This window comes from Hylobates moloch, unplaced genomic scaffold (assembly GCF_009828535.3).
Source record: "Hylobates moloch isolate HMO894 unplaced genomic scaffold, HMol_V3 SCAFFOLD_15, whole genome shotgun sequence".
Classification (NCBI taxonomy): domain Eukaryota; kingdom Metazoa; phylum Chordata; class Mammalia; order Primates; family Hylobatidae; genus Hylobates; species Hylobates moloch.
The window spans coordinates 10,426,629-10,440,214 of record NW_026652290.1 but is presented as its reverse complement, the minus strand read 5'-3'; the positions used below and the strand labels follow the sequence as shown (position 1 = coordinate 10,440,214).

Sequence of the window (13,586 nt, the reverse complement as noted above, 5' to 3'; positions counted from 1 at the left end):
GTGTCGCTGGGGCTGGGAGCTGGAGACCGGAGCTGTTCCTATTCGGCCATCTTGGCTCCACCTTTTTTTTTTTTTTTTGAGACAGAGTCTCACTCTGTCCCCCAGGCTAGAGTGCAGTGGCACGGTCTTGGCTCACTGCAACCTCTGCTTCCCAGGTTCAGGCGATTCTCCTGCCTCAGCCTCCCAAGTAGCTGGGATTACAGGCAGGTGCCACCATGTCTGGCTAATTTTTTTGTATTTTTAGTAGAGATGGGGTTTCACTGTCTTAGCCAGGATGGTCTTGATCTCCTGACCTCGTGATCTGCCTACCTCAGCCTCCCAAAGTGCTGGGATTACAGGCATAAGCCACCACGCCTGGCCAATGATGATCATTTTTTCATACACTTGTTGGCCTTTTTTTTTTTTTCCCGAGACGGAGTCTCACTCTTGTCGCCCTGGCTGAAGTACAATGGCACAATCTCTGCTCACTGCAACCACTGCATCCCAGGTTCAAGCAGTTCTCCTGCCTCAGCCTCTGGAGTAGCTGGGTTTGCAGGTGCCTACCACCATGCCTGGCTAATTTTTTGTATTTTTAGTATTTAATTTTTTGTATTTGTATTTTGTATTTTAGTAGTGGTTTCACCATGTTGGCCAGGCTGATCTTGAACTCCTGACCTCAAGTGATCCACCCACCTCGGCCTCCCAAAGTGCTGGGATTACAGACATGAACCATTGCACCTAGCCCATTTGTATATCTTCTTTTGAGAATTGTCTATTCTTGTCCTTTGCCCACTTTTTGATGGGATTATTTGTTCTTTTCTTGATTTGTTGGAGTTCCTTGTAGATTCTGCATATTAGTCCGTTGTCGGATGCATGATTTGCAAATATTTTCTCCCATTTTGTGGGTTGTTTGCTGATTATTTCTTTTGATGTGCAGGTCCCATCTATTTATTTTTGTTTTTTGTTGCATTTACTTTTGGGTTCTTGGTCATGAACTCTTTGCCTAAGCCAATGTCTACAAGAGTTTTTCCAGTGTTATCTTACAGAATTGTTATGGTTTCAGGTCTTAGATTTAAGTCTTTAATCCATCTTGAGTTAATTTTTTTGTAAGGTGAGAGATGAGGATCCAGTTTCATTCTCCTGTATGTGGCTTGCTAATTATCCCAGCACCATTTGTTGAATAGGGTGTGCTTTCCTCACTTTATATTTTTGTTTGCTTCGTCAAAGATCAGTTGTTCTCTATTCTGTTCCATTGGTCTTGGTGCCTATTTTTATACCAGTACCATGCTGTTTTGTTAACTATACCCTTGTAGTATAGTTTGAAGTCAGGTAATAATGAGGCCTCCAGATTTGTTCTTTTTGCTTAGTCATGCTTCGGCTGTGTGCGCTGTTTTTTGGTTCCATATGAATTTTAGGATTTTTTTTCTAGTTCTGTGAAGAATGATGATGATATTTTGATGGGAATTGCATTGAATATGTAGATTGCTTTTGGCAATATGGTCATTTTCACAATATTAATTCTAGCCATCCATGAGCATGGGATAGGTTTCCATTTGTTTGTGTCATCAGTGATTTCTTTCAGCAGTGTGTTTTCATTTTCCTTGTAGAGATCTTTCACCTCCTTGATTAGGTATATTCCTAAGGGTTTTTTTTTTTTTTCAGTTGTAAAAGGGATTGAGTTCTTGATTTGTTTCTCAGCTTTGTCTTTGTTGGTGCATAGCAGTGCTACTGCTACTGATTTGTGTACATTGATTTTGTATCCTGTAACTTTACTGAATTCATTTATCAGATCTAGGAGCTTTTTGAATGAGTCTTTAGGATTTTCTAGGTATACAGTCATATCATCAGTGAACAGTGACAGTTTGACTTCCTATTTACCTGCTTGGGTGCTCTTTATTTTTTTCTCTTGTCTGATTACTCTAGCTAGGTCTTCGAGTACAATGTTGAATAGCAGGGGTGAAAGTGGGCATTCTTGTCTTGTTCCAGTTCTCAGGGGAAATCCTTTTAACCTTTTCCCCATTCAGTATAATTTTGGCTGTGGGTTTGCCATAGATGGCTTTTATTACCTTAAGGTATGTCCTTCTATGCCGATTTTGCTGAGGGTTTTAATTATAAAGGGATGCTGAATTTTGTCAGATGCTTTTTCTGCATCTTTTGAGATGATCATGTGATTTTTATTTTAAATTCTGTTTATGTGGTGTATCACATTTATTGACTTGTGCATGTTAAGCCATCCCTACATCCGTGGTATGAAACCCACTTGACTATGGTGGATTATCTTTTTGATATGCTGTTGGATTCGGTTAGCTAGTATTTTGTTGAGGACTTTGCATCTGTGTTCATCAGGGATATTGGTCTTTTGGTTCTTTGAAAAGATAAACAAAATTGGTAGACCATTAGTGAGATTAACCAAGAAAAGAAGAGAGAAGATCCAAGTAAGCTCAATTAGAAACAAAATGGGAGATATTACAACCAATGCCGCAGAAATACAAAAGATCATTCAAAGCTATTATGAAAACCTTTACACGTACAAACTAGAAAATCTAGAGGAGACGGATAAATTCCTGGAAATATACAACCCTCATATATTAAATCAGGAAGAAATAGAAACTCCGAACAGACCAATAACAAGTAGTGAGATTGAAACAGTAATTTTAAAAACTGCTAACAAAAAAAAAGTCCAGGACCAGATGGATTCACAGCTGAATTCTATCAGACATTCAAAGAAAAATTGGCACAAATCCTACTGAAACAATTCCAAAAGATAAAGAGGGAATCCTCCTTAAATCGTTCTGTGAAACCAATATCACCCTAATACCAAAACCAGAAAAGGACATAACAAAGAAACTATTGACTCGCTCTTTCTGTGTTTCTCTCTGCCCCATGCTGTCTCCCCTGCAGTCTCTGCAGTCCAGGCCCTCTTCTCTCTCTATGATCTCTTTGCACTCTGTCTGCTTCTCTGTTTTGTCTGCCTCTGCTCACCCACACATGCACTTGTGCCCCGCATGCCCCACCCTCGTTCTCTCTAGTTCCCACTGTGTCTGTTATGTGTCTCTATTCTTCTGATTACTCTTTCCTCCCCCACCCTTATCTCTTATGTTATTGGTATGTTTGTCTCTGTGCTTTCTCTGTGTATTTTCACTCTTTTTCTTTCCTGTCTCCCTTCTGCAGTTCTGTTTCTTGGTGTCTGGTTGTCTTCTGGTGGGGGAGAAGGGATAGTTTACTATTGTCAGTACAAAAAGCGAAGAAAACAGGTCGTTCAGCAGTTTTTCTTTATTAAGAAAAAGCTGAAGATGGTGAATGATTTCTCTGTGTTTTAGATTTCCAGCAGGTGGGCAAATAAACAACACAAGCAAACTACCAAACAGAGAGACCTCCATGAGAAAAGAAAATGAGAGCTTTATGTCCAACTAAATGTTTATTAATGTTTCATATATTTTTGTAAAATGGAGTTCATATCAGACTTTACATGCCTATATATGAAGAGAAATTACACTCAAAAGCAGCATCCTGAAATCCAAAGTGTAAATTTTTTTATACGTTTACAGAGAAAGAGTTAAGATATAAAATGATGTATACATATTATAATCCAAATATACATACATATATGTGTATATATATGTATACATATCAATATCACCGGAAGAAAATATATGTCATACATAGAACAAAAAACTGAAATTATGGCTGGGGTGGGCGGATCACGAGGTCAGGAGATCGAGACCATGGTGAAACCCCGTCTCTACTAAAAAAAAAAAAAAAAAAAAAAAAAAAAATTAGCCGGGCATGGTGGCGGGCGCCTGTAGTCCCAGCTACTTGGAGAGGCTGAGGCAGGAGAATGGTGTGAACCCAGGAGGCGGAGCTTGCAGTGAGCTGAGATTGCGCCACTGCACTCCAGCCTGGGCGACAGAGCGAGACTCTGTCAAAAAAAAAAAAAAAAAAACCCAACCTGAAATTATTATAAAAATACGAATTATGATTTTTTCTTTTGCATTTTTGTCTATTTTTTACAAGAAGTAAATGGTTTCTAATAAGAAGCCATAAGAGTTGTTTTTGTTTAACAATAATAGAATAAGGTAAGCCAGACTGATAAACACAAAATGTTAGTTATAAGCTTAGAAGGTGAATTCTCAAATTTCTCATTGACTTCTATTTTGGGTGTAAAAGACCATTTTGAGCTTCCCAAACTAGTCATAATGAACCCTTCTAGAAGTATAGTGAAATAATAGGATTAGAGAACTAGTATACATGGTTTCTGTGTCATGATAAAGTACAGTTTGCTTTTAACTTCCGGTGCCAAGGGTTGAGTTAAATGTACTCCTCAGTTCATGACCCCTCTTTTAAAATTTTATCACCATATCCCATCCTCATTTCTGTCTCCCCACAGGAAATCAGTCTTATGTAAATATCTTTCAGATCACATGAGTTCTTACAAAATACATATTTTGTAAGTATGCATGAACTTTCATCATATGTAAAAGGTATACCATTATTTTTGTTATGTTTGCTAAGTTTAGTATTTTCAAAGTCTGCCTACATTGCTGTAAGTATGTCTAATCCAGGTTTCTGATTGCATAATGCTCTATGGAGTGCGTCTACCCACTTACGCATGAACTTTTCTATGATGGGCACCCAGGTTGCTGTCAGTTCCCCAGCACCACAGAACATGGCAGTGCTTGTCTTTGTCCATGTCCCCTTATGCATCTGTCTGAAACTGTCTTTAGCATATATACCCAGAAGTGGAATTCTCGGCTTACAGGCTTGTATACTTCATTTCCTACACTAGTACCAAATTGCTTTCCAGGTCATATTCCTACCTGTAGTGCATGAAAATTTCCATTTCTACTTCTCTGCCAATTATTTCTAATTTTTATCAGAACACTAGTAAAACAAGTTTCTATACCATGGGAAGATAGGTTTTTTTTTTTTTTTTTCTTTTTAATGAGATGATACTTGTCTTGAACATCTAGAGTATCTCTTTAATTTCCATGGGAAGAGAGTTTTTTATATAATTTACAATGCTTTCAACCAGAATACATTCATTTGTTCATTCATCCAAACATAATTATAGGATTGACAAAAGCACAGAGTGACATACTTTAATAAGCTTTTCTCAGATTTATATATATGAGTGAGAAAATACATGGAAAATTTTTATAACAATATTTAAAAACGATTTAAATATCTGGTAAAACTTCATTGTCAAAACACAGCATCCACAGTTGTTCCAAATACCCATGGAATATTTACAAAATTAATTGTACATTAGACAAAATATTGATGAATTCTCAAAGCAGAAGTTTTGTAAGTAAGCCCATATTCTGTAACTGTAATGCAGTAAAACTGAACTTAACAACTATAATTTTGAATTTTGCTAATGCTTTAAATTGCATTTATATTAGGTTTCAGATTTGCCATTTACATTTCTTACTTTGAGAATTACCTTTGTGTATCCTTTGCCTGTTTTTCTCTGAAGGTTTTTTTCCTGTTCATTTTTATAAACATATTTGGAGACCACTATAGTTGCTGTTTTTTAAATTCTATTTTATTACTTTTTTTTTTCTTTTTTTTTTTTTTGAGATGTCTCGCTCTGTCACCCAGGCTGGAGTGCTGTGGCACGATCTCGGCTCACTGCAACTTCCACCTCCTGGGTTCAAGCGATCTTCCTGCCTCAGCCTCCTGAGTAGTTGGGATTACAGGCACGTGCCACCACACCTGACTAATTTTTGTGTATTTTTAGGAGAGACGGGGTTTCACCATGTTGGTCAGGCTGGTCTGAAACTCCTGACCTTGTGATCCGCCCACGGCCTCCCAAAGTGCTGGAATTACAGGCGTGAGCCACCGCACCTGGCCACTTTTTTTTCTTTTTTAGATATGTGGTCTTGCTATGTTGCCCAGGCTGATCTCAAACTCCTGGCCTCAACCAATCTTCCCACCTAAGCCTCCTGAGTAGCTGGGACTACAGGCATGTGCCACTGTCCCTGGCTTCCTATTGATTTTTAAGCATTAATTACATTGTGTTAATATTGGAATAGTATTGTTATGTACTTCTGTATTTCTGTGTTCATGCTAAGAAAGATCTTCCAACCTCAAGATTTGTTTTTAAAAAATTACCGTGCTTTACTTTTGATACTTTTTTTGGGATATGGAAGCTTTAAGCTTTAATTTAAGCTTAAGCTTTTAATCTACATGGAATTTATTTTTGTGTGATAGGTATAAATTTATTTCCAAATGGTAGCTAGTTGCCAATAAAGATTTTTAAATAAAGTAATGTCGATAAATTAATTAGAAAAATCTAATGTTCTTTTGTTAAGCTAGACTCCAATCAGTTAGAATTGGTAAATAATTGGCATGGTTCTTTTGAAATTTCCATTCAAAACAACTGAAATAACATGTGGATACCTTATAAAAATCGACAGACCTGAAGAGGAAATTAATTCTGACTGAAATATGAAGGAGTTTTATTTATTAAACTTGAAGTTGGATCAGATCATCCAAGTGAAAATATTTTAACAAGCTAGATGGATCTGGCCCCATGAGGATATCATGAGTGAGATGAAGATTTTAGAGTCATCCACGTAAAGGTGGTGGTAATTCTCATAGTTATTAAGGCCAAGAGGAAACATATTTGGGAGAATGCAAAGAATAAAATAAATATATAGGGCTACTTCCAGGCTGTAATTTTTCAAAGCTGATAGAAAAACCTTTGGGAAACATGCTGTCTCGCTCTATCACCCTCTACAAAATTGTATAATCATTTGTCAACCTTCTGGTTTTCCTATGAGTTAATTGAGTGTTTTAGCTCTTGATTCATTTTCTTTCTGTCCAACCCAAAGCCCTACCGTTATCTGGGAAACTTTATTATCCCATTAGAGTTTTTTTTACCTCAGTTGTAATGATCATTGACTGTAATAATTTCCACTGCATTTTAGCCATACATTTTCTTAACTATTGTTTGAATTTTGGATTCACTCAAAATTCTTTGTTCTCTGCAATCTTTACTTCTTCACATACCAAAATAAATTTTTCAAGAACCTGTTATGCAGGCACAGTACATTGTTAATTTTCTGAGAAAGATTTTCCATAGTTTTCTGATCAACCACACTGGCAGAAATAGATAACTAGTTCTAATTTCCAAAAGGTAAGTAATAGATAGTTACTGAGTTCCTGCTTCTGCAATCTTTTTTCATTAGGAATTAAATGTATGTCAAAGCATTATTTTTTGGACAGACACTTGGTCATTGTGTCACCCCTTGGTGGTGAGTAAATTTTATTGAAAATATACTTGCTGGTTGATTGACACAGTTCTAGAAACTTTTCACGAGAAAAGACAATCTTTTGGTGCCATAGACTGTATTTCTCATTTTGACTCTGACCATTGTATCAATGTATGTCTCTGGTCCTAAACCTGAGTGATTATAAATGAATTAGCATAAACCCATGCCTCTAAAGGAAAAGCATCTCCCAGCAGGCACCTGGCTAGCTGAAGGCCCAGCAGTACCAATCCTCCTACCTGAGGAATAGCAGTGTAGGGTCATATCAGAAAACATGGCCCTTTTCCTATGTTGGATATATTTTTCTAAGATCAGTTTCCACCTAACAAGTAATTTTTTAATTGAAAAGCTTTTATTTCTAGGTCTGTCTCATGTCTTTAATCAATAAATATGGGAATGAGTCTCATTTAGTTCTTAATTAAGCTAAAGAATACTACAAAAACCCTGAAACATCTCTGAGATGGTGCGTTTACTTTCTATTCTTACTCTTGTATAAGACAGCAACAGGTGAGTTTGCTCTCATAATGGAAATTAAAACAGAAGCAGCCAGCCAGCATATATTTCCTTCCAAGATTGTATACAACAGAAAGCCTAACCCATGGTGGCTGATGACGTCATTTAATATATAGTCACCTAAATCTTTTATGTGTCAGCTCCATTGCAGAGGACTCAGTGGGCTACTCCACACCCAAGCCTGAGGGATGAGGAGATCATTAGAGGAGATGTGTGGGACTCTACCACGGACTAAAGAAAGTGGACTGTTGTGGTTTACTGACCGCATATATAAATGGATTCAGAAAAAAAAAAAAAGTTCTATTCCATGATGGGTCCTCAGCACAAATTGTGGGGCATGAGTGCAGGTGTGTGCATTGTTATTATTGTGAATCTGTGGATGGATTCAACATCACATGGCATGGTTCTGACAGTTTGTGCTTGGCCCAGCTTTAAAGTAGTGCTCCATCACACCTACAGCATCCAGTGCCCACCTTTTTGTTAGGATTGTTTGTGGTTTATTACATGAAAACAACACTGTTTATCACCTTCCAAGGTTGATCTTTTTCTGATTTCGGTAACATAGGAGATGCAGAACTATAGAGTATAAGCTTTTTTCTCCAAACAAGACTTCATAGTCCACATTTTTTTTCAGTTGGCTTACAATAAATAAGTGCATTTTATGCCTTTCTTGAAATATTTCCCATGCCGTAAACTTCACCTGTTTAACGTGTACAGTTTAATGGGTCTTGATATAGTCACAGAATTGTGCAACCATCACCGTAATCTGATTTTAGAACATTTTAAACACCCTCCAAAAAATCCTGTAAACATTAACAATCAATCTTCATTTCCTCAACCTCCCACCTCTGCCACAGCCTGCAGGCAACCACTAATTACTTTCTGTTTCTATGGATTTGCCTGTTCTGGATCTTTCATATAAATGGAATCATACAGTCTTTCGTGACTGACTTCATTAACTTAACATAGTATTTTTAAGGTTCATCCACCTCATAGCATGTGCTCATTCCTTTTAATGGCCAAAGGACATTCCATTCTATGAATATACCACATTGTATCTATTCATCAGTTCATGGACATTTGTGTTGTTTCTATTTTTTGTCTATTGTGAACAAAACTGCTATGAACATTCACGTAAAAGTTTTTTTAAGGGCATATGTTTTCATTTCTCGGGTATATACCTAGGAGTGGAATTAGTCATACAACAACTCTATGTTTAATCATTTGAGGAACTGCCAGACTTTTCCAAAATGACTGCACCATTTTACATTCCCACCAGCAGTATGTGAGGGTTTCAATTTTTCCACATCCTAGTAAACAATTGTTTTTGTCTTTCCCTTTGATTGTCCTCTTCCTACTGAGCTGGATAATTATATTGGGTTGAGAGAGAATTTATTCTTAGACTTTTCTATTTTTAAATATTTACCTTTTCATAGGCAAGCATTACTAAAAAAGAATTTGAAATGAAAACGGAAACATTCCAAGGCTCCTCATATAACCCAGTGTAATTGTGTCAGTTTTTTCATACCCTGTGGTGCACACCATGACTGCTTGTGTCCTTTGGAAGTGCAGGATGTTCACAGAACCTCAGACTTGGAAGGGACCATTGGAGTCCTGTGATCCTACCCACTCCCATCAGCACTTCTGCTGCATCTGCACCAAATGACAGGCCACCCTCTAGTAGCTCCACCTCTCATGTGCTGCTTATGGGGCAGCCAGTTCCATTTGCCTAAGGCTCCAGTTTTCAAAGGCTTTAACTTAGATCCAATATCTCCTTGCGTTGGAATACCTGGCTCTGCTCTCAGAGCTGCTCTCTGAAGGCACAGGAAACAGACCTAGCCCTCTGCCTCTCGGGCCCCCACCTCCTTTCCTGATGTGTTTTTTCTCATGTCTTCACTCCATGAACTGTTCCACATGGGCTGTGGTTTCTACTCTCTGAGTTTGGCAGCTTTCCTGGGTATCAGTTTGTTGGTATCTTGTTTTTAAATATGTCCCTCTCAACTAAGCTTGTTGTGCTTCAGGTAGTGAGAGCGTGTTGACCAACACAACTTATCACCTTCCATTCAGTGGCTGGACCATGTCTGTGGCCTAACGTGTGTTATTCCTGTTCAACTCCTTAAATCTTTACTGCCACACCCTTCCCCACAAGTTTTTGTTTTGTTTATTCTCATTTCTTGAACTGGTAATACAGTACAACCACATGGTACAAAATATTTGATCAGGAGTGTCCTTCTTATTCCTGTTCCCCAGCACCCAACACTCCTTCCCAGAGGTATACAGTAAAATTTCATCCGTTTTAAATGTACAGTTAACTTTTAGTAAATTTACAGAGTTTTGCAATCATCACCAAAATCCAGTTTTAGAACATTTCTGTCATTACCAAAAGGTCCCTTGTACCTCTTTGCAGTCAATCCTCGTTCCCAGCCCCAGGCAACCTCTTGTCTGCCTTCTGCCTCTTCTGGAGATTTTATGTATATGGCATCAGATGTGGTCTTTTGTATCTGCCTTTTTTTGTTAACATAATGATTTCAAGGTTCATCCATGCTGTAGTATGCATCAGTGGTTCCTTTTTGTTGCTGAATAGTATTCCATTTTATGGATATACCACATTTTGCTAATCTTTCAGTTGATGGACATTTGGATTGTTTGATTTTTTTGGATGTGAATGCTGCTATTAATACTTGTGTAAAAGTTTTGTGTGGGCATACATTTTCATTTCTTCTGGGTTTTTACTCAGGAGTGAAATTGGTAGGTCATATGATAGGTTTATGTTTAACTTTATCAGAAATTGCCTGAGTGTTTTCCAAAGTGGCTGTATCATTTTACATTCTCGCCTGCAATGTGTGAGGGTTTCAGTTTCTCCACTTCCTTGTCAACACTTGCTATTGTCCACCTTTTTATTTATAGCCATTCTAGTAGGTGTGAAGTGGTATCTTACTGTGAGTTTAATTTGAATTTCCCCAATGACTGATGATGTTGAACATTTTGTGTGCTTATTGGCCACTCATATCTTCTTTGATGAAGTGTCTTTTTAAATCTTCTCGCCCATTTTAAAATTAGGTTATCTTCCTACTGAGTTGAAAGAGCTCTCTGTATACTCTGGTTATAAGTCCTTTATCAGATGTATTTTTTGTAAATAATTTCTCCCAGGCTGTGGCTTTTGAAGTGCAAATGGTTTTAATACAGTAATGATGAAGTCCCGTTTAAACTGTTTTTCTTTTATGGATTGTGGATTGTACTTGGGGTGTTATATTCAAGAACTGTTTGCCTAACCAAAGTCACAGAGATGTTCTCCTATGTTTTTCATTAAAAGTTTATTGTTTTAATTATTATGTTTAGGTCTACAATCCATTTTTAGTACACTTTTTGTGTATGGTGTGTTGTCTAACTTCATCTCTTTGCATAGGGATATTTAACTGTCCCAGCATCATTTGTTCAAAAGAATATTATTTTCTCCAGTTGGTTGCTTTGGCCCCTTTGTTGAACACTAATTGATCACATATGTAAGGCTTCATTTGGAATTTTCATTCTGTTCCATTGATATGTCTATATCTTTTTTTTTTTCCTTAAGACGGAGTCTCACTCTGTTGTCAAGGCTGGAGTGCAGTGGCACGATCTCGGCACACTGCAAACTTTGCCTCCTGGGTTCAAGCGATTCTTCTGCTTCAGCCTCCCAAATAGCTGGGACTACAGGTGTGCACCACCACACCCAGCTAATTTTTGTATTTTTAGTAGAGACCGGGTTTCACCATATTGGCCAGGCTGGTCTCGAATTCCTGACTTTGTCATCCGCCTGCCTTGGCCTCTCAAAGGGCTGGGATTACATGCATGAGCCACTGTGCCCGGCCAATCTATATCTATCCTTATATCAATACCACAATGCCTTGATTGCTGTAACTTTATAAGATTTGAAATCAGGAAATATAAGTCCTCTACCTCTCTCTCTTTTTTTTTTCCAGTAACTTTTGGCCCTTGTGGTCCTTGCCATTTCCATATAAAGTTGAGATCATTTTGTAGATTTCTTGAAAAATGCTTGCTGGAATTTTGATAGAGATTGTGTAGAATCTACAGATTAACTTGGGGATAATTGCCATCCTAACAATTTTGAGACTTCCAATCCATGTATGGTGAATGTCTCACCATTTATATTGACCTCTGATCTCTCCCAGCAATGTTTTCTAGTTTTTAATGTGCAAACCTTGCACTTCTTTTGTTAACTTTATTCCTAAATATTTTATTCTTTTTGATGCTATTGTGAGTGAGATAGTTTTCTTAATTTTATTTTCAGGTTGTCACTTGCTAGAATATAGAACTACAATTTTTTTTTTATCTTATTGATCTTATATTCTGCAATGTGGGTAACCTTGGTTATTAGTTCTAGTTCTTTGAGGATTCCTTAGTATTTTCTACAGAGAAGATCATGTCATTTGTAAATAAAACCAGTTTTACTTCTTCCTTTCAATCTGGATTATTTTCTTTCAGAGACATTTTATAAATAAAAAAGCAAACACCTACATATACTTTTTTAGTACCTAACATGCTTTCTTCCCCTCTTTTATAGCTGCAGAGAAGGTATAATGTATTTCATATCAGTCACTTCTTTTTCATGTTCCTTTTTTTTTAAGGAGAAAATAAAAAAATTTTTTTAACATCATGGTAGTCTCTAGTTTTATATTAGTGTTTTATATTTTACCATCTAAATCATCTGTTCTTTCTAAAATGCAGATTTTGTTTCCTTTTCTAGATGGGGAAACTGACACAAAGAGGTTGTGGCTTGCCTAAGTAGAGACCACTAATAAAGGGAAGACCTGAAACTGGCCTAGCTATTTGGAATCCTGACGCAGAGCTTTTTTTTTTTTTTTTTTCCTGCATCAAAGTTGCTGCCATTCCTCCTGCCTAATGAGCAGGCCTTTACAATTGCCCCTACTAAACATGCTCTGATTTAGCCCATCATTCCTGTTATTATTTGGGATCCTGACAGAGGCTCTCTCTCTGATGAGTATTGTATGTAAATTCTTCTGCTTTCCATATCTAAGACATTTATGTGTAAAATCTTAAGAAGGAATAGCCAGCACCAAACCCAGTGATTGCACACAGTAATTGCTTAGTAAATATTTGTTGTCAAATGCAAGGTGTACCACTCAGTAAAGACATCTCTCTGTTTTGAAATTATATTTGGATAAGGTTGGTTCAGTCAGTTATTATTCTATCAACTTGTATTATCATCCAACCCATATAACTCCATCTTGCCCTCAAAGATGCTATGAAATGTTCTGGCATTTTGTTCAAATCTAGGTATGGTGTGCTACATATTCTTTTGGTTAGCCAGTAAAGTGACCTTATTTACTAGAGAAAACAAGGCTAACCTGGCAGGGCATGCTCTGCCTGCCTGACTGAGCCTGGCTTAAATCTGCTCATCTTTTTTTTCAAAAGTTCCTTGCAAATTATCTGATTCGTGATGCATCCTAAATTTTACATGTCATCAGTGTTCAGCCCACTAGTTTGCAATGCCTACCTTTCCGAAAATCAAAGTATTTCCTTTCTTCAAGTGTCTAACATAGATCTACTCACCAAAATTCTGTTACAAGTTTCTTTTTGACTCTGGAATATGGTTTATCTAGTTCAAGGAATCAGATATGCTCAGTTTCCTATCCTCACCCAGGCTTTAATTTACCTCCACCAGACCTGCCTAAGTAGAAAATTCCCTAACATTTATTCAACATATAGATGCCCAGACCCCTCCCCTAGAGATTCCAATTCATTATTCTGGGTTAGCCTCCCTCTGTCCTTATTAACAATGGAGATAATAACAATGAACAA

The 13,586-nt window shown here is 37.3% G+C and overlaps 1 protein-coding gene across 1 annotated transcript in view; it reads left to right on the top strand.

Annotated features, from left to right (window-relative positions):
* The window catches only part of ALMS1 (ALMS1 centrosome and basal body associated protein), a 161,781-nt gene that overhangs the window by 137,242 nt on the left and 10,953 nt on the right, over window positions 1-13,586 (top strand). The gene's annotated exons all lie outside the window — the stretch shown is intronic.